This window comes from Ptiloglossa arizonensis, chromosome 6 (assembly GCF_051014685.1).
Source record: "Ptiloglossa arizonensis isolate GNS036 chromosome 6, iyPtiAriz1_principal, whole genome shotgun sequence".
In the NCBI taxonomy this organism is placed as follows: Eukaryota; Metazoa; Arthropoda; class Insecta; order Hymenoptera; family Colletidae; genus Ptiloglossa; species Ptiloglossa arizonensis.
This window is the reverse complement of record NC_135053.1, coordinates 21,906,606-21,930,343: the sequence shown is the minus strand read 5'-3', so window position 1 is coordinate 21,930,343 and position 23,738 is coordinate 21,906,606. Positions and strand designations below refer to the sequence as shown.

At 42.5% G+C, this 23,738-nt stretch overlaps 1 long non-coding RNA gene across 1 annotated transcript in view; it reads right to left on the bottom strand.

Moving 5' to 3' along the window:
* LOC143148518 (uncharacterized) overlaps positions 1-23,738 on the bottom strand; it is a 325,304-nt gene that overhangs the window by 170,013 nt on the left and 131,553 nt on the right. Inside the window, exon 2 of the long non-coding RNA XR_012992503.1 lies at positions 23,451-23,480. This is a non-coding gene — a long non-coding RNA (uncharacterized LOC143148518). The remainder of the gene's footprint in view (positions 1-23,450; positions 23,481-23,738) is intronic.

Below are 23,738 nucleotides of genomic sequence, written 5' to 3'. Positions count from 1 at the left end.
GAAAAATTGTACAAGGTTCTACGGAAAAATTGTACAAGGTTCTATGGAAAATTGTACAAGGTTCTACGGAAGGTTTCTACGAAAAAATTGTACAAGGTTCTACAAAGGGTTTCTATGAAAAAATTGTAGAAGGTTCTACGGAAAAATTATACAAGGTTCTACGGAAAAATTGTACAAGGTTCTACGGAAAAATTGTACAAGGTTCTACGGAAAAATTGTACAAGGTTCTATGGAAAATTGTACAAGGTTCTACGGAAGGTTTCTACGAAAAAATTGTACAAGGTTCTACAAAGGGTTTCTATGAAAAAATTGTAGAAGGTTCTATGGAAAAATTGTACAAGGTTGTACGGAAAAATTGTACAAAGTTCTACGGAAAAATTGTACAAGGTTCTACGGAAGATTTCTACGGAAAAATTGTACAAAGTTCTACGGAAAAATTGTACAAGGTTCTACAAAGGGTTTCTACGGAAAAATTGTAGAAGGTTCTACGGAAAAATTGTACAAGGTTCTACAGACAACTTGTACAAGGTTATACGGAAAAATTGTACAAGGTTCTACGGAAAAATTGTACAAGATTCTACGGAAGGTTTCTACGGAAAAATTGTACAAGATTCTATGGAAGGTTTCTACGGAAAAATTGTACAAGGTTCTACGGAAAAAATTGTACAAGGTTCACTCTTTCAAACGAAATGATAAATATTCTACACCGCCCTATAAAGAAAAAGAAAAATACTAACCTGGCTAAAAATCCATTCAAACATCCTTAAACTATAAATCCGCAAACATGCGCAACAGCTACCGCGACGATTCGAAAGATAAACAAATCTTTACCTACACGAGATAGTCTAAACGCGATCGAGAATAACGACGAAAAACACCATCGACTCGTGTTTCGAGAGTTGAATCCCATACTCGAGTGGTAGAAACCCCAGAGCGATCATAGAAAACGCAGAAACGATTCACCGACGATTCGCCAACGCTCTTTTACTGACAGAAGTTTGCGCGCGTATGCACGATACGCTTGCGTGGCGCCGTGGCGATTAACTTTTTTTCAAAATTTCGCTCCGACCGTTGCAAAAGAGATAAAAAAAAGAGAGAGAGAGAGAAAGGAGAGTCGCCGATCGGGCTGGACACACATCGTCGCGTCTACGGGCTATCCCAAATTGCCTCGTCCGTGTCGAGCGATGGGTGGTACTTGGAAAAGAAGCTCCGAAATGATCGATGACCGGCCCGATATTGGTAGCGACATATGGAGTAGCATATCCGCCAGCTTGCTCCCATAATGGGCGCCGCCGCAACCTTTTTCCACGCGCCGGAGATGTCACGCCTCTGATGTCGCTCCAACAAATTTCTACTTAACGACCCGCGAGGGGTACACGTACGTGTACGCGCATACACGCGCCGAACGGGACCGTGCCACGTACGCGTTTATTTCGCGAGCGGCTGCTTTTTTACGACAACTTTCGAAACATCGATCAGAGAGAGGACCGGTCTCGCGCGAAAAACCAGGGAAACGAGAACAGGAGAGATACCTTCGCGATTGTTGTTCGTTGGTCGCGAGCGATACGGTGCCTGCTCGTTATCGCGACCACGAATTTCGGGTACTCGAGGAACGGTCGCGAAACTCGATTGTCGAGATTCTTGATGTACACGGTGAAGTGGACAAAGATGGACGAGATCAGACCCTTTCGTTACCAAGGTTCTATTCGTTTGAACGTTAAATGTTTAGCCACTAAATGATAGCTAGCGTTTAGATGGTACGGTTGAAAAAATTGTCTCGAGGCGTGAATAACGAGGAACTGTTTTCATCTTGTAGAGGGAAAGCTTTCGTTTCTGGAAATCTGGCGAAGAGTTGTTTGTCGATCGAGACGATTTAAAGTTTCATTATTTTGTAATTCGAATATACCAACGATATGGATAAGTCGCACAGTTTCCTATTGGCGAGACTCAGTGAAAATATCCACCCTCGGTATCTACACACCGATAGAATTAACCAATCACGAACGATCACTCGGACGACCGAAGTTCCCTCAACGGGACGAGACGAGTCAATCGCGAGAACACTCTTCTCCTCGCACCGCGTGCAAATAAATCGAAGCTTACTGTAAACACGTGATCGTGATTCGACAATCTTCCTCTCAACTGGGCTACACTCGATCGATTCGAAGTGCATCAGAGCGATGCAACGTGCAACATTTCTCGTTCGTCGAGTTGGAGCAACTTTGTTGATCGACGAGTTTCTTTCGTGGTTATTTTTTGGAAAAAAGAGTTTTTCTTCGAAGTAAAAGAATATATAGATACTTGCTACAGTTATCCATTGATTTCGATCGAACGTCGAAAAATTGCAAGTCTATAGAGCGTTTCGAAGTGCAGTTATCAGAACGATGCAATGTGCAACATCTTTCGTTCGTCGAGTCGGAGTAACTTTCTTGCTCGATGAGTTTCTTCTGAGATTATTTTTTGGAAAGAAGAACTTTTCTTCGAAGCAAAAGAATATGTAAATACTTGCTACAGTTATCCATTTATTTAGATTAAACGTCAAAAAACTGCAAGTCTATAGTGCGTTTCGAAGTGCAGTTATCAGAGCGATGCAACGTGCAATACTTCTCGTGCGTCGAGTTCGTTGTTCGACGAGTTTTTTCCACGATAATTTTTTGGAAAGAAGAACTTTTCTTTGAAGCAAAAGAATATGTAAATACTTGCTACAGTTATCCATTGATTTCGATCGAACATCAAAAAACTGCTTCTACAGAGCGTTTCGAAGTGCATCGTTCATCAGAGCGATGCAATGTGGAACATTTCTCGTTCGTCGAGTTGGAGTAACTTTCTTGCTCGACGAGTTTCTTTCGCTATTATTTTTAAAAAAGAGAACTTTTCTTCGAAGCAAAAGAATATGTAGATACTTGCTACAGTTATCCATTGATTTCGATCGAACGTCAAAAAACTGCAAGTCTATAGAGCGTTTCGAAGTGCAGTCATCAGAGCGATGCAATGTGCAACATTTCTCGTTCGTCGAGCCGGAGTAACTTTATTGCTCGACGAGTTTCTTTCGCGATGATTTTTTGGAAAGAAGAACTTTTCTTCGAAGCAAAAAAATATGTATCAGGTTGTTGGAAAAGTCATTTCGTCTTTTATGTGAAAATGAACAACCCAATAGATACGTGTTACAGTTATCCATTGATTTTGATCAAACGTCAAAAGACTGCAAGTCTACAGAGCGTTTCGAAGTGCAGTCATCAAAGCGATGCAACGTGCAACATTTCTCGCTCGTCGAATTCGTTGCTCGACTAGTTTCTTCCGCAATTATTTTTTGGAGAAAAGAACTTTTCTTCCAAGCAAAAAAATATGTATTGGATTTTTCGGAAAGTCATTTTGTTTTTTTTTTTTTTGTGAAAATGAAACACGATTTTTTTAGAGTGTCTAAACATTTTATCAAATTATATATTCTCCATTTTGAAAACCGAAATGACTTTCCGTACAACCCAATAGATACTTTCTACAGTTATCGACTGATTTCGATCGAACGTAAACGTAAAGGGTGTATCATGGAGAACACGACTGCAGTCGTTGATTGCAACGAAATAATCAAAGACGAATTTCTCCTCTGTATTTCGTACGAGCATCGTGAACGATTCGTCCACGATGAAAGGTGTAAAGATAGTTTTCATCGTCGATTGGTCCAAAGTGAGGAACGAACCGAACCGTATCCAGTCTCTCGAAGTGGAAAAGTCCAAAGTTACCTTGACCGGACGAAACGCGGATAAAACAAGCTTTGCACGTTTCAATCGTGGACGAATCTCACGTCGAGGATGCACACGCAAAGTGTAAACACCGAATTAACCGATTCGCTTCTACGAGCGCGTACACGCGTCTAATAATCGATAGGCTCGCACTAAGGTACTCGCGTTTACCGAATTGGGCGGTACGTGCCGGCGCCAAGTGGAAAGTAAAGTATTCAACGTTGAGGCGTGCCGCAAACGGGTTGTGTTCCGCGTATTCGTCGAAAGTACGCGCTTGGAAATGTTTAAAGGATACTCGAATTGGCGTTCGATCGTTCGCGCGGACGACCAACGCTCGATGAGAAACTTACGATGGAAAATCGCGTTTACCTCGACGAAAGACAAAAGTCTGAGCACTTTGCTCGAAGTCTGAGTACCGAGGAAACGCGGGGTGGTGGTGCGAGGATAAATCAACGAAAAGGTCTACCTACCCCGCCTCTCGATCGATTATTTCCACAATCGTCCGAAAACAATTCCAAACCCTCCCCGAAGGGGTGACGAGGATTTCTCTGGAAAAGGGATCGATCGATCCTCTCCTCTCGGTATCGAGGACACGGTTCCTCCGACCCTGCGCCACCGCCCGGAGAACGAATCTAGGTCGAAGGTACGCGGACGAGGAAGGAAAAGGGTCGAAAGTCGGTGACCCTGCAACGGCGGCAGCGCCACGGGACGAGGGTGGGGAGCGAAAGGGCGTGGTGAGACTTAATTCGAGTAAAAATCGGGGGACGCGATTTTACTCGGATCGAGATCGAAGATTGGCGAATCGAGGCTCGAGATCGATCTGGGACGTTCGTATCGGGTCGAAATGAAAAACCTTAGGTTGAATTATACCCCTCGGTCGTCTCTGGCGTTCCTCGCGAGCGATTCGAAATCTTCACCACTCGAGGAGAAGGTTTTCAGTAGGAGCGAAGACACGTCGGTCATCTCGTGCGAACTCGTCTCGAATTCTCGTCTACTGGTACAGATACCTTCCTGGATCCACGAACAGTGGATACAACACACCTGCCACGATTTTTCGATTCTACGTTTCGCGAAACGACACTCTCCTCCCGAACGTGTCTACCTCTATTCGAATCGCAAAGCAGGTGCGGCGCGCGCCATCGGTTCTCGTCCAGCTCGGACAGTGAAAAGGGTCGAGGGATATTGTCCGTGGCCGATAAATCCATCCGTTCGACTTCGCCAACTCCTCGAGATGGGGATAAACGCCCAAAGAGCCCGCCGAGTCCAAATATTTATTCGCGTTAGGAATCTTCCACGGGGTTAAATGTTTGGCCGGGGATGAAACGAGAGGAGAGAAACTCGCGAACGAACGCGCCCTCGAAATCGAACGAACGTCCACGTGAGTGCTCATGGAACGATCTGTTGGAAAAATTACGATGGATGATTTATTGCAATGCACGAGTATCTCGCGCATTCAGTAACATCCAGCGATTTAACTGGTTGCGAACAACGAATCTTGTCGCGTGCTTTTCTTGATGCTTTGAAGGAGAACCGAAGAAACTGAAGAGAAGTAGAACAAGGTCGAATCGTTGGCCCTTTTTCAAGAATACGAATGGTTGGGTTTTAGGTACAACGAAGTGGAGGCGTGACAGTTGATTTTGTTCGATTAATCTGTTTGTATTTCCGACTAGCACGAGGTACACGATGGAAGTGAGCTCTCTAGCTTGCACACGATCCATGTGCAATATGGCGTAGACAAAAGTATATATAGAACGATAGATGTCGAGATTATTCATACGGGTATGTTGTATTTTTAGGTTCTAACAGGAACACAGTCCCTAAAATTCAACATGGTAGATTGTTCGATAAGTTTCGTCGTTCGATAGAACTTATATATAATGCAAGTCATTGTTGCGTTTATCCCAACACCTTGGAAGCAAGATATTTGCTACAGTTTCTCAAGGAACTGATTTCAATTGAACGTTGAAAGGTCTACGGAGAGTCTATAGTTGCCCATAAATGTAAACGGTGTCTCATAATGAATAACTGCACTACCCAAATTATTGTTACCCTTATCCCAACACTTTGGAAACAAAATATTTGCTACAGTTTGTCAACAAACTGATATCGATCGAACATCGAAAAATTGCAGGTCTACAAAGCGTCTATAGTTGCTCATAAATGTAAATGGTGTTTCATAGTGAAGAACTGCAGTCGGTTGCAACGTAAGCGTGAATTTAGACTCTGTATTTTGAATGAACAACTCAACATGAACTCTCCTGCATCAACACGTGGCACTAGTCAAATCATTGTTGACCTTATCTCAACACTTTGGAAAGAAAATATTTGCTACAGTTTCTCAACGAACTGATTTCGATCTAATGTCGAAAATTTGCAGGTCTACAAAGCGTCTACAGTCGCCCATAAATGTAAACAGTGTTTCATAGTGAATACTATAACTGCAGTCGGTTGCAACGAAAGCGTCAAAGGTGAATTTAGACTACATTTTGAACGAACAACGATTCGTCTATGATGAAATAACTGCAGTCAGTTGCAACGAAAGCGTCAAAGATGAATTTAGACTGTATTTTGAACGAAGAACAATTCGTCCACGATGAAAAGTGTGAAGATTGTTTTCATCTAGCAAGTACGAACACAGTCCCCTAAATTCAACATGGACTGTCCAACATCAACACGTGACACCACCCAAATCATTGTTACCCTTATCCCAACACCTTGGAAGCAAGATATTTGCTACAGTTTCTCAACGAACTGATTTCGATCTAATGTCGAAAGGTCTACAGAGCATCTACAGTCGCCCATAAATATAAACAGTGTTTCATAATGAATAACTGCAGTCGGTTGCAACGAAAGCGTCAAAAGTAAACTTAGACTGTATTTTGGACGAACAACGATTCGTCCAGGATGAAAGGTGTAAAGATTGTTTTCATCCAACAAATACAACCCTCGATCTAGCAACACAGTCCCCTAAACTCAACACGGACTCTCCGCCATCAACACGTGTCACCAGCCAAGTGACAATTGCATTTGTATCTCGTCACGATCGAGTATGGAGAACATGCGACCGCGAAGGAATCGAATCGCGAGTATTCGTCCGCGACTTAACGAAATCGAGACGAACCCCTTCGGTCGATCGATTCTCGATAGCCCGCGCGCGCCCTCGAGGGCCCTCGACTGTCCACTGGGGAGAGAGGAACGTAAGAGCCTGTATCTCGCGGCACGTCGAATTCTTCGGTCGTTAGGCGCAGAGGCTGTAATTGACGTGGTCGAATAATGGAGTGCTGCCAATGGGGCACAAAGGGCGAAGGCTGGACGCGCTGCCTGGTGGCTGAAAACCTGATAAAGAGGGAGGAGAGCGGGATAGGGGGAGGGGGTGGGGGCGCGTCGAGGGTGGCGAACGGTCAGAGCAAAGTTCCTTGCGAACCAAGGGAGACAGAACGTTTTCATCCCGTTTCCAACCCCCTATCTGATCAGGAATGCCTCTCACGACTCGAGTGATTTATTCCCTCCATTTCTGGGGATTATTTTATATATAGATCCTGCACCCACTCTGGACGTTGCTCCGTCGCGTCGCCTACGCCCCCCTGCCCCTACTCTCTGCCCCACTCCACCCCCTCTTCTACGAGCATCGGCATCGCGTCTACTCTGGCCGAAAACTCCGACGGTATCGCCCCTCGATCTCTCTCTACCACTGTTCCGCGCTTCCGGCGCTGCGAACCTTTCGGAAAATACAAGTCTTTTGGAATTCCTGACTCGGCAGCTCCTTTTGTATCGCGTAGCAAAAAATTGAGAGAGAGAGAGAGAGAGAGAAAGAGAGAGGGGTGGGGGTTATTTCTTAAATTCTTTGACGGAGTTTGCGAATTCCACGAGGGAGGAGGACGTCGCGGTTGTAAATCCCGCGACCCTCGACTATGCGTCGTTCGATCGTGTTCACCGATTCGATTCACCGTCACTCGGACAAATTTTACGGGACGAAATTTTACGAAATCTACCCTTTGGAGGATTCGAGAGAAAGACACCGAGTGGGATGTACTTGGATTCGGGGTGTGAAAATTGAAGGAGAAGAAACGAATCTCGAGTCTCTGAGTCGTGCGACGATGGTGGACTGTTTTTTTAAATTATCAATGGCGGTACGCGTTATCCGTCGGACATATTGATTAAATAGATAATTCTTGTAAATAGATAAAAAACTGCCCACGGTGAATATTTTTCTGCAAATTTATATACTCTCTCGAGATCTTTCGGATTTGTCCGCACTTTCGTCCCGAAGAGCTACTCTTCTCTTCTTAATTTCGATTCTAGTACTCGCGTTTGCACTTTGACTAATTAACGTGTATTCAATTTGACGGCTAAACTTACGACTTTATTCGCACGAGGATCTATATAATAGGTTGTTCAATAAATTTTGTCCTTCGATAAAACTTATTGAAGAGTACTGTTCAATGTAGTACTGTTCAATGAGTACTGCTCAATGTAGTGCTGTTCAATGTAGTACTGTTTAATGTAGTACTGTTCAATGTAGTACTGTTCAATGTAGTACTGTTCAATAAGTACTGTGCAATGTAGTACTGTTCAATAAGTACTGCTCAGTGTAGTACTGTATAATAAATACTCTTCAATAAGTACTGTGCAATGTAGCACTCTTCAATGTAGTACTGTTCAAGTATCCAAGTACTACTCAGAGTGGTACTGTTCAATAAGTACTGCTCAGTGTAGTACTGTTCAATATGTACTGCTCAGTGTAGTACTGTTCAATAAGTATTGCTCAGTGTAATACTGTTCAATAAGTACTGTTCAATAAGTCTATTCAATGAGTACTGTTCAATAAGTACTCTTCAATAAGTACTGTTCAATAAGTATTCTTCAATAAGTACTCTTTAATCAGTACTGTTCAATAAGTATTGTTCAATAAGTACTCTTCAATAAATACTGTTCAATGTAGTACTGTTCAATAAGTTTTATCGAACGACAAGACTTATTGAACAATCCAGTATACTGTCGAATCGTTTTGGGCCATGGTGGGCGAAAATAGGGACTAGGGCAAGCTTCAGCAGATGTCGACTGTCGTTCCTGGACTAAGGCTCGGTTTTTAGTGACTCGCAAGGGCAAGGTTCGGTCGATGTCATCCAACGATAGATAATCTGTAGGATATATAACCGACGTACAAACTACAAAAGGAAGGAAATATTTATTCAGAATAAGATACGTCACGTCGCAACGATAACCCAATAACAGGTAACAGACCCACCCACGTTCCCTACAACGTATAACCCCTAGACCCACATTGACTCCAAGTCGTGTCCCAAACGTAATCTTCGAACAACGTGTCATTCGATGTTTCGCAACCGAATCGTACGGCAATCCTCTCCAGGTTAATTCCACGTGGACCAGGTCCTTCCAGCGCCGTTTATTTTCGCTTCGTTAATGGAATTCCCGAGGACTCCCGTAGTCTACGTGCCTCTCCGTTGTCGAACGGTCCATGCGCGCCCCTCGTCCTGGTCCAAAGGGGCGGGACGAGACGGAGAGCTCGTAAGGGCGAAAAAAGAAGTTGGCAGAGGGAATACGTTCCGCGCTTCTTATCCGGCGGAATCTCGTGAATGATCGCCGGTGATTTAGCGGAGCCCCCGATGCGGTATCTCTCAAATCTCGAAACTTATGGCGGTGCCGTGGCGTTCGCGGCATCTCGCGGAAAGTCGACATCGGATTCACGCCGCACGCGTGATCCAAGAGATTCGAGACGGGGGGAAAAAAAAGTTTTGGCGGTGTTCCGTCTGGCGCTAGGTTTCCTACATACACCACCGGATCCGTCCATTAGACGGAACGATTTCTCGAGAGCTACCCCTACTCGAGACGGAGAATCGACGCCGGAACAGACACTACGCGAGCGACCGCGCGCGGATTTCGCTATCAATCTTCGCGCTCGTCTCTCGGGTCGCGAGTCGGCTGTCGACCGATCCTTGTTTCCCGTGGCCTTTGTGGTCATTGTTGCGAACACGGTTTCGATTTTTTTAAATTTTCTTCTCTTTTTCTTTCGCGCGGAGAAAGTACGCGGAGAGATGGAATCGTTTTAAATTTGTTTCAAAATCGTTTTAAATTCTTTCAAGATTACGTGGATACAAGGTTGGACACTCCACCATTTTGGTTCAAACGTTCTTCTTTCGCGCCTCGGGAACACTTGGCTGCGCTCGTCTATTCCAAACGCTTCGCGCTTTCTCCGGACCACGGTCAGGACTATTCGTTCCCATATAAACACGTAAACAATCAGAAATACTATCTCGCTCGTCGCCATATGTGACGATCGTTTCTAAGATCGTCCACGTACTAGGTTGTTCGATAAGCTTTGTCGTTCGATGAAACTTATCGAACAGTACTATTATACTTTGAGCAGTACTGTTCGATGAAACTTATTGAACAGTACTACTTTGAGCAGAACTGTTCGATTAAACTTATTGAACAGTACTACATTGAACAGTACTTACTGAACTGTACTTATTGAACCGTATATATTGAAAAGTACTTATTGAACAGTACTACACTGAACAGTACTTATTGAACAGTACTACATTTTACAGTGCTTATTGAACAATATTAGATTGAACAGTAGTTACAGAACTGTACTTATTGAACAGTACTTACAGAACTGTACTTATTGAACAGTACTTACAGAACTGTACTTATTGAACAGTACTTACAGAACTGTACTTATTGAACAGTACTTACAGAACTGTACTTATTAAACAGTACTTACAGAACTGTACTTATTAAACCGTACTATATTGAACAGTACTTATTGAACCGTACTTATTAAACTGTAGTTATTGAACAGTACTACATTGAACAGTGCTACATTGAACAGTGCAACAATAAACAGTACTTATTGAAGTGTACTACATTGAACAGTACTTATTGAAGTGTACTACATTGAACACTACTTATTGAAGTGTACTATATTGAACAGTACTTATTGAAGTGTACTACATTGAACAGTACTATATTGAAGAGTACTACATTGAACAGTACTATATTAAAGAGTACTACATTAAACAGTACTGCATTGAACAGTACTTATTGAAGTGTACTACATTGAACAGTACTTATTGAAGTGTACTACATTGAACAGTACTATATTGAAGAGTACTACATTGAACAGTACTATATTAAAGAGTACTACATTGAACAGTACTATATTGAAGAGTACTACATTAAACAGTACTGCATTGAACAGTACTTATTGAAGTGTACTACATTGAACAGTACTTATTGAAGTGTACTACATTGAACAGTACTATATTGAAGAGTACTACATTGAACAGTACTATATTAAAGAGTACTACATTAAACAGTACTACATTGAAGAGTACTACATTAAACAGTACAACATTGAACAGTACTTATTGAACAGTACTACATTCGTGGAAAACCATTTGTGTTTCTCGTCGTTGAAAGATTGCTCGAAATTGGTGAAACGCGAACCACGAGATCGCATCGGAGGACCAGTTCGAGTTTCGGTTCACCGTGTGCACTCGTTCGATTCGCTTCGATCGAACGCCTCGTATCGAAAGCGAAACGAGAGAACGTTTAGGCTCCGGAACTATGGAATACCACCGTGCACGTTTGTTTTCAATTGATACCTTCCGCGGTAGCTCTGTTCGTGCAGTTTCAGCCATCCGACGCTATGATTTAGATTCAATTCACCGAGGCCCCGTAAGATCGGGCGGCACGAGACCGAATAACTTGAACCAACCACGGCAATTTTCGTTGTAAGAACGCTGTATCGCTTCGAATACGGTACACGCCGCAATGGAATCCATCTTCTCGAATTTCGAAGCGAGTTCAACGACGAATCGACCGTATTTGTCGGATCAATCGAAGCGGGACTCGATTTCGTAGCGGTGTTTATTTATTTATTTTTTTTTGTCTCGTTTTTTTCTCTTTCTTCCTTCTCCTCCGTACTTTCTATTCCACGAACAGGATCTCGTTGCCGAGGGGAAGCCCGTCGTTCCATCTTTCTTCCGGGGGCCGGGTAATTTTCTTAAACACAATTCCTGTCGGCGTGTTCGAGGCGCGCGAGCGCGTGGAAACGGCCTTAAAGCACGAAGCTCAGCTTTATTGGACGACTTCTCGGACGAACACTGCGCGAACTTTTCACGGCTACGAGGGAAGTCTTATAGTCGTAAAAATAAGTGTACTGCGAGGTGGTTTAACGGTGTCTTAAGCAGCGGGCGATGCCGCGTTAAAATTCCTCGAGACCGCCGCAAATTGTGGACGAAGAATTTTGAAGGGTGAGCTGCCGCCGCTGCTCAACGAGTTAGGTGAACACCAACGCTTCGGTTGCCCTTTCTTTCTCGATTTATGCTAATTTACGAAGACACGTCGTCGGTTTGGGGGTCATCGAAACGTTCTCGTCGCTTGAAGAGGTCGCGAGTTGACGAGAACATCGACTTCTTCTCGATAGTAACGATTTATCGATAACGAAACGCGAGCTAGGATGTATTTACTACGTTGTTGTTCCTCGTGGTTGATCGTTGAGATCTGTCGAGTTTTGCATGTATTTGCATCGTTGGTGTAGGTAATAGTGTTCCTCGAAGGACCAAATTCTCCGATGGAAAGACGATAATGCACTAATTGCGGTGATAATGTATATTTAATACTGGTTATTAATACTGGTTCCATAGAAAGTCTTACAAGAAATGCTCCGGTTCATGGTCTACTTAGCAAAGTTAACTTAGGTGAGTTGCTACTGATACTTTGGTAGAGAAGTTTTCAATGTCAGTGGAGAAACTGAAAAACTAAAGGTAAACAACGGTTTAGCCACATTATTGCAACAGTGCTGGCCATGCAGCTTTACACTCTCTCTATTCAAAATGGCCTCTCCTGTAATCAAGGTTTTGGGGGCTTACGTGACCTAAAACCTGGATGTGAAATGTAAACCAGACGATTGGGCCCGGGTTGTGTGTCATTATCGCCTGGGAAAACTCTACTACACCAAGTCCCATCGACTCTGGTCCCTCATTGCCCTATGCGACCCTTCGTGTCGGTCGCTTGTACCTCCCAGGCTCTCTCTCTTTTGCATGTACCTCGTTAACAGTCTACAAACTCGAAGTAAATTTTCATTCTCCTTTCTTTCGTTGTTCCTCCCCTCCTTGAAGGTGTATTTTTTAACATTGTGGCGGATTCTAAAGGGTGCGATAGAGAATCAAGTGGGTGAAAATTAAGAAAAGGAAGGAAGATAATAACGTTCCATTCCAGGCTGCTAACAGGCCTTGCCTTCTACACTATAACATTAGAACATCGTATATATACCGATCGGCACTGGTACCGGTAACTTGTGAGAAACGATTCGGTTTCCCTCTGGTGTCGAGTACTCCAAGTACTGGGAGGTACTCCAGTAGTTTTAGTTTAATCCTTGCATCTTATCGTGGTACTTCTACTAGTCACCATCTTACAACTTCATTCCCTTCGTTCGCGACACTACCCGCCAATTCACTCGTAATTACGTTCGTCGAGTCGATTTACAATCTGTCTAACAAGAGCGTGTACAGCAAAACTTTTTCCTATGAATTGTTAGCTGGGAATCCTATCAAGATATCAGGATAACCCTTTGTTACCTTGACCATTCCTCTAAGATGCTTTGTACAAAAATACTCAGTTACCACCTATTCTAGGTCAGGCCATTACATATTTCGAGAGTTACACATTATGTATTTAATATATCATATATTCACAATCGCCAGATACAAATCCAATCGCAAAATATTCTAGGCTATTATAAAATTCAAGCTTAGAAGAAAGAAAATCTACACAGTTGAGCAGCTGTTCCGACAAATTCGACTAATATGGAGATCTTTCTCCCAAAATGATACAACGAAACTAGTCGAAAGTATGACTCGATGTCAATTAATTATTGATAATTAAGCCGATTGGACACCGTAATAATAATAAAGTATCTTAGTCCATATCACGAAGAATATGTGTATTTTTTTCCAGCCCAATATCCCAAATAATTTTCGAGTTTTCCCGTACACGCTCTTGTTAGACTTTTGGCGGCTCTAAATTTGAAGATGTATGCGAGAAAGGAATAAGGAGTGGGGAGAAGCGTTTCATTCCGGGCCTGCTAGTGGACTCGTCAGTAAGGCATCCTAGCAGGCCCTGCCTTATACGCCGGGACATTGGAAGATCGGTAAGAGATCGTATATATACCGATCGGAGCAGGTACGGTAACTTGCGGGAAACGGTTGGTGGTGAGTTTCCCTCTGGTGGCAAGCGTGGGTAGCGCCGTCACATAACCCCCTTGCCAGTGGTAAACGATACTTTCAAGTTCCGTCCTGATGTCCCAGTGGCGTAGGTATTTGTTCCGTTGTTCGGTGGCACAACAGGCACAGGATGAGGTTATATCTAGAGTAGTGGACGAGAGGAAATGCTTCTGTTTCGTAGTAAGGCCCAGCTGCTGTCGATTACGGAATACACGTGGCGAGCCTTGTATGCTCAAGCCGCGTTTGTGCTTGTTGTCCGACGTTGATGCGTGAGCGTACCGGTATTTATGAAACGCATCCGTGTGGTCGGTGAATAATGCCGACTAAAGCTGCCTGCTGTCCTCCTGGGGTTGATCCTGATGGTTAGCCGGGAGTATAGCGTGCGTGTCGTCGCGGCAGGTCGAGGAGTCAACCCTAGGAGAGGGGGATTAACGAAAATCGGCCTTTACGTTGCGTTCCTTCCATCGTCTTGTGCTGCACCTCTACTGCTACTGTGCTGTTGTCCAGAAGGTTGCGTGTTACTAAACGGGGTCACCACTTTGGCCTTATACGCCGGGACATTGGAAGATCGGTAAGAGATCGTATATATACCGATCGGAGCAGGTACGGGAACTTGTGGGAAACGGTTGGTGGTGAGTTTCCCTCTGGTGGCAAGCGTGGGTAGCGCCGCCACAGAGAGGTGACTCGTCGAGGCACTAACGAAGAAAATTCAGAAAAGAAACCGCGTCTCGCGGTTCTTCTCGCGAGTATCGTCCATTAGGTGTCATCGTGGTCGCAAGGTGGTCGCTCGCGATCCAGAAGTGTCCCTCGAACGGAGCGGGTACGGAATCGGTCATCGGGGCGGAAAGTGGTGGTTCGAGTCACCGTTAAAGTTCCGTGCGGTGTGCATCCGCGTGCCGCAAGCTCGCTCCGGCGATATCCATATGCAGTAGCCCGAGGAAATAAGCTCGGTCGTAAATAAGAAAAGTTCTTGCGTCTCTCGTTTCGCTGGAGGGTTCGGTACTCGTTCGTCGCGGCGTTCTCCGCTCCGTTACGTGTGCGTCTCTCTTTTCTCTATCTTTCTTTCTCTCTCTTAGGAGGCGCGTGGCTTCCAAGATATCGAGTGATTTGTTGCGAGTCCCTCTCTTTTTCGCTCGAGCACTCGCGCCGGAAACGCCGCCGCCACCCCAGCGCCGCGATACACCGATAATTCCGGTGCTTTGGCCGCGGTGATGGCGTCGCGCGGGGGCCAACCAGCTCGCTCGCGTTCTGACCCCCCCGAATATTATTTACTTTGCCCGGGACTAACGCATCCGACGATAAATATTTCGTTATTGCGCGTCGACGATTTGAAAGGGGGGTAGCTGTAGTCGTGCAACGAAAGTATGTGTTTCTCGACGTTGAAACTGCACCGTGACGAGTATCTATGCTTGGCTAATTCTCATGGAGACGAAATTGCGTACCTTTTACTTCCGTAGAACACCGCGTTGAATAAGTCGTTCCGAATTTCCTGGTATTTAATTTCTAGGAATGGCTTCGTCACCTCGGACCACTTGGAACAGTAGTGTATCCTGATCCTCAAGCTCGAATTTGACGAATGTTTTACCGAGAAGAGTTTGCCCGAAAACCAACCGTGTGAAACTTATCGGCTTGTACTGTTCTTTAAGATTGTAATATGTATATAAACCTACCAAACTCGCGAATAAAGCAGTCTATATTCTGAAGTCAATCGGTCGCCATGTTGTTACACTGTCCGTTTCAAACGCATTATTTCTCAAGTATGAATTATTTTCAAGTAAAGTTCTTTGTTTGGATTAGGTTTGGTATAATTGCAAGTGAAAGTTCTTAGTTTGAATTACGTTTGGAATACTTTCAAATGAAAGTTCATACTTTGAATTAAGTTTGAAATAATTTCAAGGAAAAGTTCTCAAGTTTGAATTAAGTTTGGAATAATTTGAAGTGAAAGTTCTCAGTTTGAATTACGTTTGGAATACTTTCAAATGAAAGTTCTTAGTTTGAATTAGGTTTGGAATAATTTCAAGGAAACTTTCTTAGTTTGAATTAGGTTTGGAATAATTTGAAGTAAAAGTTCTTAGTTTGAATTAGGTTTGGAAGAATTTGAAGTAAAAGTTCTTAGTTTGAATTAGGTTTGGAATAATTTGAAGTAAAAGTTCTTAGTTTGAATTAGGTTTGGAAGAATTTGAAGTAAAAGTTCTTAGTTTGAATTAAGTTTGGAATCATTTCAAGTGAAAATTCTTGGTTTAAATTAAGTTTGGAATAATTTGAAGTAAAAGTTCTTAGTTTGAATTAAGTTTGAAATTATTTCAAGGAAAAGTTCTTAGTTTGAATTAAGTTTGGAATAATTTCAAGGGAACGTTCTTAGTTTGAATTAAGTTTGGAATAATTTCAAGTAAAAGTTCTCAGTTTGAATTAGGTTTGGAATCATTTCAAGTAAAAGTTCTTAGTTTGAATTAAGTTTGGAATAATTTCAAAAAAAATGTTTATACTTTCAATTAGGTTTGGAATAATTTCAAGTGAAAATTTGTAGTTTGAATTAGGTTTGGAATAATTTCAAGGAAACTTTCTTAGTTTGAATTAAGTTTGGAATAATTTCGAGGAAAAGTACTTACTGTCAACTAAGAAGAGAGATTATTAAAAAAATAAGATGAAGGATTTTTGAAATCCTCGCTAAATTTACTTCGACGAATCAGTCATCGAGTACGACTCGAATCCTTCACTGAAAAGTGACAGTTTGTAATTTGTCCCGTCACAGACGCAAAGTCTCGTCTCTCTCGCGCGGTACTCTCCTCAAAACCCATCCGGAAACGGGAATACGGTCGAGTGTTGTCGTTGTGCGAATATCGAACTGCACCTTGGCGGATCAGTGTCGCGATATCGAGATTTATTTACGACAATCGTCGTGAAAAAATCTACGAAGAGACCGCGTCTGGTCAGAACTCTACGTACGTTTACGTGAAGAAATAGTCGTTCCCTTGAGGATCGCCACATCGTGAAACTCTAGGTCCCTCCAATCGTTTTTTCTCTCTTTCTTTTTTTTCCTTCTATTTTTTTCTTTCACGGAGAAAATTTTCAAAAATTCTTACAATCATTGTTAACAGCGAGAACGAAAGAATCTCGAGTGGATTAATCGTCACGAGTTCGATGCACAGCCCGAGTCGGCGGAAACGGGTTCTGTTTCCACGTTGATCGACGCATCGGTGTTTTTTCCAGGTGTATTTTCCAAAAGTACGAACGCATTTGGTAAATAAAACGGTGCATTGACGCGCGTTAAATGTACCAAATATTTGTCTATCGCCGGCGCGAACGATCCCGTCGGCGAGAAAACAACGCGTGGCCGGTGCCTCCTAGCAACATCAAGGATTTCCGTTTATTACGGATCTCGTTGGACGAGTTTCCAATGTTTGCCGTTTCTTTTTCTCCTCGATGGTAATATCCGCGATTTGGATCGCGCGCGGATATCGCCGGGACGTTCAACGAAACCGTCTGCAGAAACGTATCGTTTTATTTGTCGATCCGTCCAACGATTTGTTACAAGTCCGTGGATAAATTTATCGTTAAACGTCCGTTATCGTCGAAATATTGTTCGCGTCGAGGTACCTCTCTTTTGATGCGTTGTCACAACAGAGCTGTATTCACCGTGCCCTGAATTTTATTTTTCGCGCGCTGGAAACGTTCGTTAAAATTAATCGCGTGGAAAACGGCGGGGGGGGGGGGGGGGGAATGAAACTTGCGCGACGAAGTTGCAAATATTCCCGCGACGAAGTTGCAAATATTCCCGCGGCGAAGTTACAGGTATTCTTGCGAAGAAGTTGCAAATATTCCCGCGACAAAGTTGTAAATATTCCCGCGACAAAGTTGTAAATATTTTCGCGACGAAGTTGTAAATATTCCTGCGATGGAGTTGCAAATATTCCCGCGACGAAGTTGTAAATATTCTTGCGACGAAGTTGCAAATATTCCCGTGACGAAGTTGCAAATATTCCCGCGACGAAGTTGCAAATATTCCCGCGACGAAGTTGCAAATATTCCCGCGACGAAGTTGCAAATATTCCCGCGACGAAGTTGCAAATATTCCCGCAGCGAAGTTGCAAGTATTCTTGCGAAGAAGTTGCAAATATTCCCACGACGGAGTTGTAAATATTTTCACGACGAAATTGCAAATATTCCCGCAGCGGAGTTGCAAAGATTCTCGCGACGGAGTTGCAAATTTTCTTGCGACGAAGTTGCAAATATTCCCGCGACGAAGTTGTAAATATTCCCGCGACAAAATTGCAAATATTTCCGCGACGAAGTTGCAAATATTCCCGCGAAAAAGTTGCAAATATTCCCGCGACGGAGTTGCAAATATTCTTGCGACGAAATTGCAAATATTCCCGCAGCGGAGTTGCAAATATTCCCGTGACGCCATTTTCGGGTCTACGGAGATGTAATCGGCCGAGCTACCGACTTTGAACAAACGTATTGCTATTTGTTAAGAATCTTCAAAGTTGGACGATCGATTCGCGAGTATCGTTAGTCGTCCACTTTGATAATTGTCCAAGAATACAGTGGACGGACACTGTTGATAATTGAGTAATTTGAAAAAGAAATTTAACGAACGAATCTACTGGAAATAAAATACTTCAGAAGGTATTTACGCAGAAAAATTCGTCTCTTGGGAGAAACATACACGAGGTGCATCGAAGAGGTTCTGATAAAGCTCGAAGCGTTCACGCTGTGGAAAAGATTCAGGGTACATGGGAAAAGTGCATCCAGTGCATTCTTCTGCGCTTGTGTACTGTCTCGCGCTGCGTAAGAAACGGTATACCTTCTGGAGAAATGAAATATAAGGTAAAGAACGTTATAATTGTTTCGTTCGATAAGCTTGGTGGCTCTCGAGAAAATCAAATCGACTTAATACACGGCGTTAACAAGTGTTCTGTCTCACGCTGTGTAAAAAACGGTACACCTTCCGGAGAAATGACATATAAAATAAAAAACGTTATAGTTGTTTCTTTCGATAAGCTTGGTGACTCTCCAGAAAATCAAATCGACTTAATATACAACGTTAACAAGTGTTCTGTCTTGTGCTGTGTAAAAAACGGTATACCTTCCAGAAAAATAACATATAAAATAAAGAACGATATAGTTGTTTCTTTCGATAAGCTTGGTAACTCTCGAGAAAATCAAATCGACTTAATACACAACGTTAAAGAGTGTTCTGTCTCGCGCTACGTAAGAAACCTTTACACCATCCATAGAAATAAAATATAAAATAAACAACGTTACAGTTGTTTCTTTCGATAACCCTCGTGACTCTCATAAATGAAATAAAATCAAATCGACTTGATACACGGCGTTAATAAGAACACCTTACCACGTAAGTTCCAAGTTAACAGTTAAAGATACGCGTCGATCGGTTGTTAATTATTGTCGATCGTGCACCGCGTTGTTTCGCGAGCACGTGGCAAAAACTGATCGAGTTACGAGAAACGATACCGGTCTCGGTGCCACGTTAACCGTGTCTCATTATCGTTTACCCAGTTTCGCGACCCGGTCCGCCCTCTCGTCGGTAACCATAAATCCTCGCTCGTGAAAAGACCCGGTGGACATCGAGTAGAGAGCGGAGAACGTTGCTCGTCGGAACGCGAATAACGTTTTTCAAAATTACCGAAAACCAGGGGGAGGGGAGGGGTGGTAACACGCGACGCCGATTCCCCGGTTGAAATACCGCCACGCGTAAATCAATCTTCGCGCGAACCGTAACGTTGGCCTGAGTAATCGCGGACCAGCGCCGCTTAAATTTCATCGCGACGTCGCGTCAACGAAGGCGCGTTGCTCGTACATCGAGGAAAACTGCTCGATGTCCTGTCACCGGGCAGGCTCTACCGAAACGAGACTATGAATCGAAACGAGCGAATTTTGCTCGAGGAAGGGAGGGGAGGAAGAACGATCGTATCGGTTCGTGTTTGGGTTCTTTGACAGTGTTCGGGGAAACGATTAGGCGTCACATTGTTAAACTTACCGTGAGTAAGTAATTAATTGTTCGATATGTTTTATCGAACAGTACTGTTCAATCTAGTTTAGTAGTTTTCTATAATTCAACTAGAAAGTAGTTTTCAATAAGTTTTATCGAACAGTACTACTCAATTGTCCGAGCAAGTCAGTTGTTTGAATTAGGTTTGGAATAATTTCAGGGAGAAGTTCTTAGTTTGAATTCAGTTTGGAATAATTTCAAGTGAAAGTTCTTAGTTTGAATTAGGTTTGGAATAATTTCAAGTAAATGTTTGTAGTTTGAATGAAGTTTGGAATAATTTCAAGGAAAAGTTCTTAGTTTGAATATCAGTTTGGAATAATTTCAAGTGAAAGTTCTTAGTTTGAATTAAGTTTGGGATAATTTCAAGTGACAGTTGTTAGTTTGAATTACGTTTGGAATAATTGAAAGTGAAAGTTCTTAGTTTGAATTACGTTTGGAATAATTTCGAGGAAATGACCTTAGTTTGAATTAAGTTTGGAATAATTTCAAGTAAAAGTTTGTAGTTTGAATTAGGTTTGGAATAATTTCCAGTGAAAGTTCTTAGTTTGAATTAGATTTGGAATAATTTCAAGGAAAAGTTCGTAGTTTGAATATCAGTTTGGAATAATTTCAAGTGAAAGTTCTTAGTTTGAATTAAGTTTGGGATAATTTCAAGTGAAAGTTGTTAGTTTGAATTAGGTTTGGAATAATTTCAAGTGAAAGTTGTTAGTTTGAATTACGTTTGGAATAATTTCAAATGAAACATCTCAGTTTGAAGTAGGTTTGGTATAATTTCAAGGAAAAGTTCTTAATTTGAATTAGGTTTGAAATAATTTCAAGTGAAAGTTCTTAGTTTGAATTAGGTTTGGAATAATTTCAAGTGAAAGTTTGTAGTTTGAATGAGGTTTGGAATAATTTCAAATGAAAGTTTTTAGTTTGAATGAGGTTTGGAATAATTTCAAGGAAAAGTTCTTAGTTTGAATATCAGTTTGGAATAATTTCAAGTGAAAGTTCTTAGTTTGAATTAAGTTTGGGATAATTTCAAGTGAAAGTTGTTAGTTTGAATTCGGTTTGGAATAATTTCAAGTGAAAGTTGTTAGTTTGAATTACGTTTGGAATAATTTCAAATGAAACATCTCAGTTTGAAGTAGGTTTGGTATAATTTCAAGGAAAAGTTCTTAATTTGAATTAGGTTTGAAATAATTTCAAGTGAAAGTTCTTAGTTTGAATTACATTTGGAATAATTTCGAGGAAATGACCTTAGTTTGAATTAAGTTTGGAATAATTTCAAGTGAAAGTTCTTAGTTTGAATATCAGTTTGGAATAATTTCAAGTGAAAGTTCTTAGTTTGAATTAAGTTTGGGATAATTTCAAGTGAAAGTTGTTAGTTTGAATTCGGTTTGGAATAATTTGAAGTGAAAGTTCTTAGTTTGAATTAAGTTTGGAATAGTTTCAAGTAAAAATTCGTAGTTTCAATTAGGTTTGGTCACTAAAAAGTGACAGTTTGTGTTGGAATGAATGCAACAATGATCGTAAGAGTGCCAAATGTCAATGTCAGTTTTAAGGACCGTCTCCATATTGGTGCGGAAGTGTCGTCTGCCACGCGGTCAACAATTTGGCAGTTTTCCTTTTGGTTTTTCTTTCTATACAGTTCCAAGTCGTGTCGTCTTGACCACACGAGACTGTCGTCGTTTATGTCAAAGCATATCACTGTATACTTGTTTCTTCGAACTTTCTATTCTCATATGTACAAAAACTATACTACTGGATACGCGAGATCCCTGCATACTACAATAAACTATATATTATAATCTGAACTTGACAACAGTTTGGAATTTGTTCCATAATACTCTCATCGCGAGAGTGTTGTAAACTATCGGATCGGTAACCGTACGAGTATCGTCGCGTTCGATTTGTTATTATCGCCGAAACATTGTTACGATCGGTCACGCGTCGCGACGCGATATCGTCGCAGTCGATTTTCACGCGAGCAAAATATCATTATCACCGATCTCTTCGCGCAACGGGATCTTATTCTCTTCGATTTCTTCGCGCGGCCATATTATCGACGTCGTTTCCTTCCCGAAGAAATATTAATATTACCGATATCTTCGCGCGGGAATATCGTTACTGCCGACTTCTTCTCCACGAAGAAACATTTTTATCGTCGGTGATAAACTTCGCGATGAAAGAAACGTACGCGAACGAGACGAGTTGAATTTTCCCGAGTGGGGAGTGGAACGAATCGGTACACAAGAACGAAAAAAATCGGAGAAAAGAAAAATCATTCGCGACAGAAGAATCATACGCGAACGAGTGGAGTTGAATTTTCTTGAGTGGCGAGGGGGAGTGGAACGAACCGGTAAACAAAGACGAAAAAAATCGGAGAAAAGAAAAATCGTTCAAGACGAAAGAATCGAACGTGAACGAGTCGAGTTGAATTTTCCTGAGTGGGGAGTGAAACAAACCGGTAAACAAGAACGAAAAAAATCGGAGAAAAGAAAAATCGTTCGCGATGAAATAAACAAAACGCGAACGAGTAGAGTTGAATTTTCTTGAGTGGAGAGTGGAATAAACCGATAAACAAGAACGAAAAAAATCGAAGAAAGAAGAAAAATCGTTCGCGACGAAAGAAAACGAACGCAAACGAGTCGAGTTGAATTTTTTTGAGTGAAGAAGGGGAGTGGAACGAACCGATAAACAAGAACGAAAAAAATCGAAGAAAGAAAAAGAAATCGTTCGCGACGATTCGGTCGATTTTGTTCGCGATCTCGCGCATCGATCTCGCGACCAGCTACCGAAATTCGTTTCACGGTTAGCACAGTGGCAAGATTTGTTCGAATTCGGTCAGAAATCCCCAATCGCGACTCGGAGGGAACGAGACAGGCCTTGGCGTCAGCTTCGTTGAAATTGGATGCAGGATTTGCGGAGAAGATCGGGGAACATCGTCCAACGAATCCGAAAAGAGAGCGAAAAATAGAAGAAGAGGACCATGCGCGAGCGTGCGAGCGTGCGAGCGGATCCGTGTTAGCGCGTCGACGCGAGACTTCCTCGATTCTTCTCGGCGTGTAAGAAAATTCAGCCAGTTTGCTACACGCCGGGACCGAATCGATCGGGTGAGCTGGATTTCCCGTAAGTCCCTTCGATATCGGTATTTAGATGACACCGGATAATAATATTCTTCTCACGGACGCGAGCCCCGAGATGCCCGCGAATATAAATTCACCCACTTCCGCGTGTTTGCCCGGAGAATCTCACGCGCCGCTCTACTCTCGGCTCGTCCCGGTACCGTGGATCTCGCGCTCAACGATTTTACTCGTGCGCTGGAAATTTCCACGGGCGCGTTACCGGTTCGAATTTCTTCTAATCCAGGTGACGATTATCGAGAAACGAGAAAATGAAAAAAAAAAAAGAAAAAAGAAACGCAAGTTAGAGAAAAATGGAAAGCGTTTCCGCGATTACCTTCTCCTTCTGCGACGCGTCCTCCTCGATCTGAAAGACAAACAGAGACTCGGTTATTCGTGAGAATCGTTTCGAAAGGATCGTCGAACGAACGGAAGACGCGTACCAAAATTGTCGACGTTCTTAAAAAAAGAAAAAATAAATAAACGTTCAACGACACGTATCAACGGAGCGAAATATTCGCGAATATTTGGTTGGCGGTTTTCGATTACGATGTCCAAAAATACGCGGTATCCGAGACCGGGCATTATCGAAATCCGCGCGCTATTTCTGCGGTCGGCGATTTAT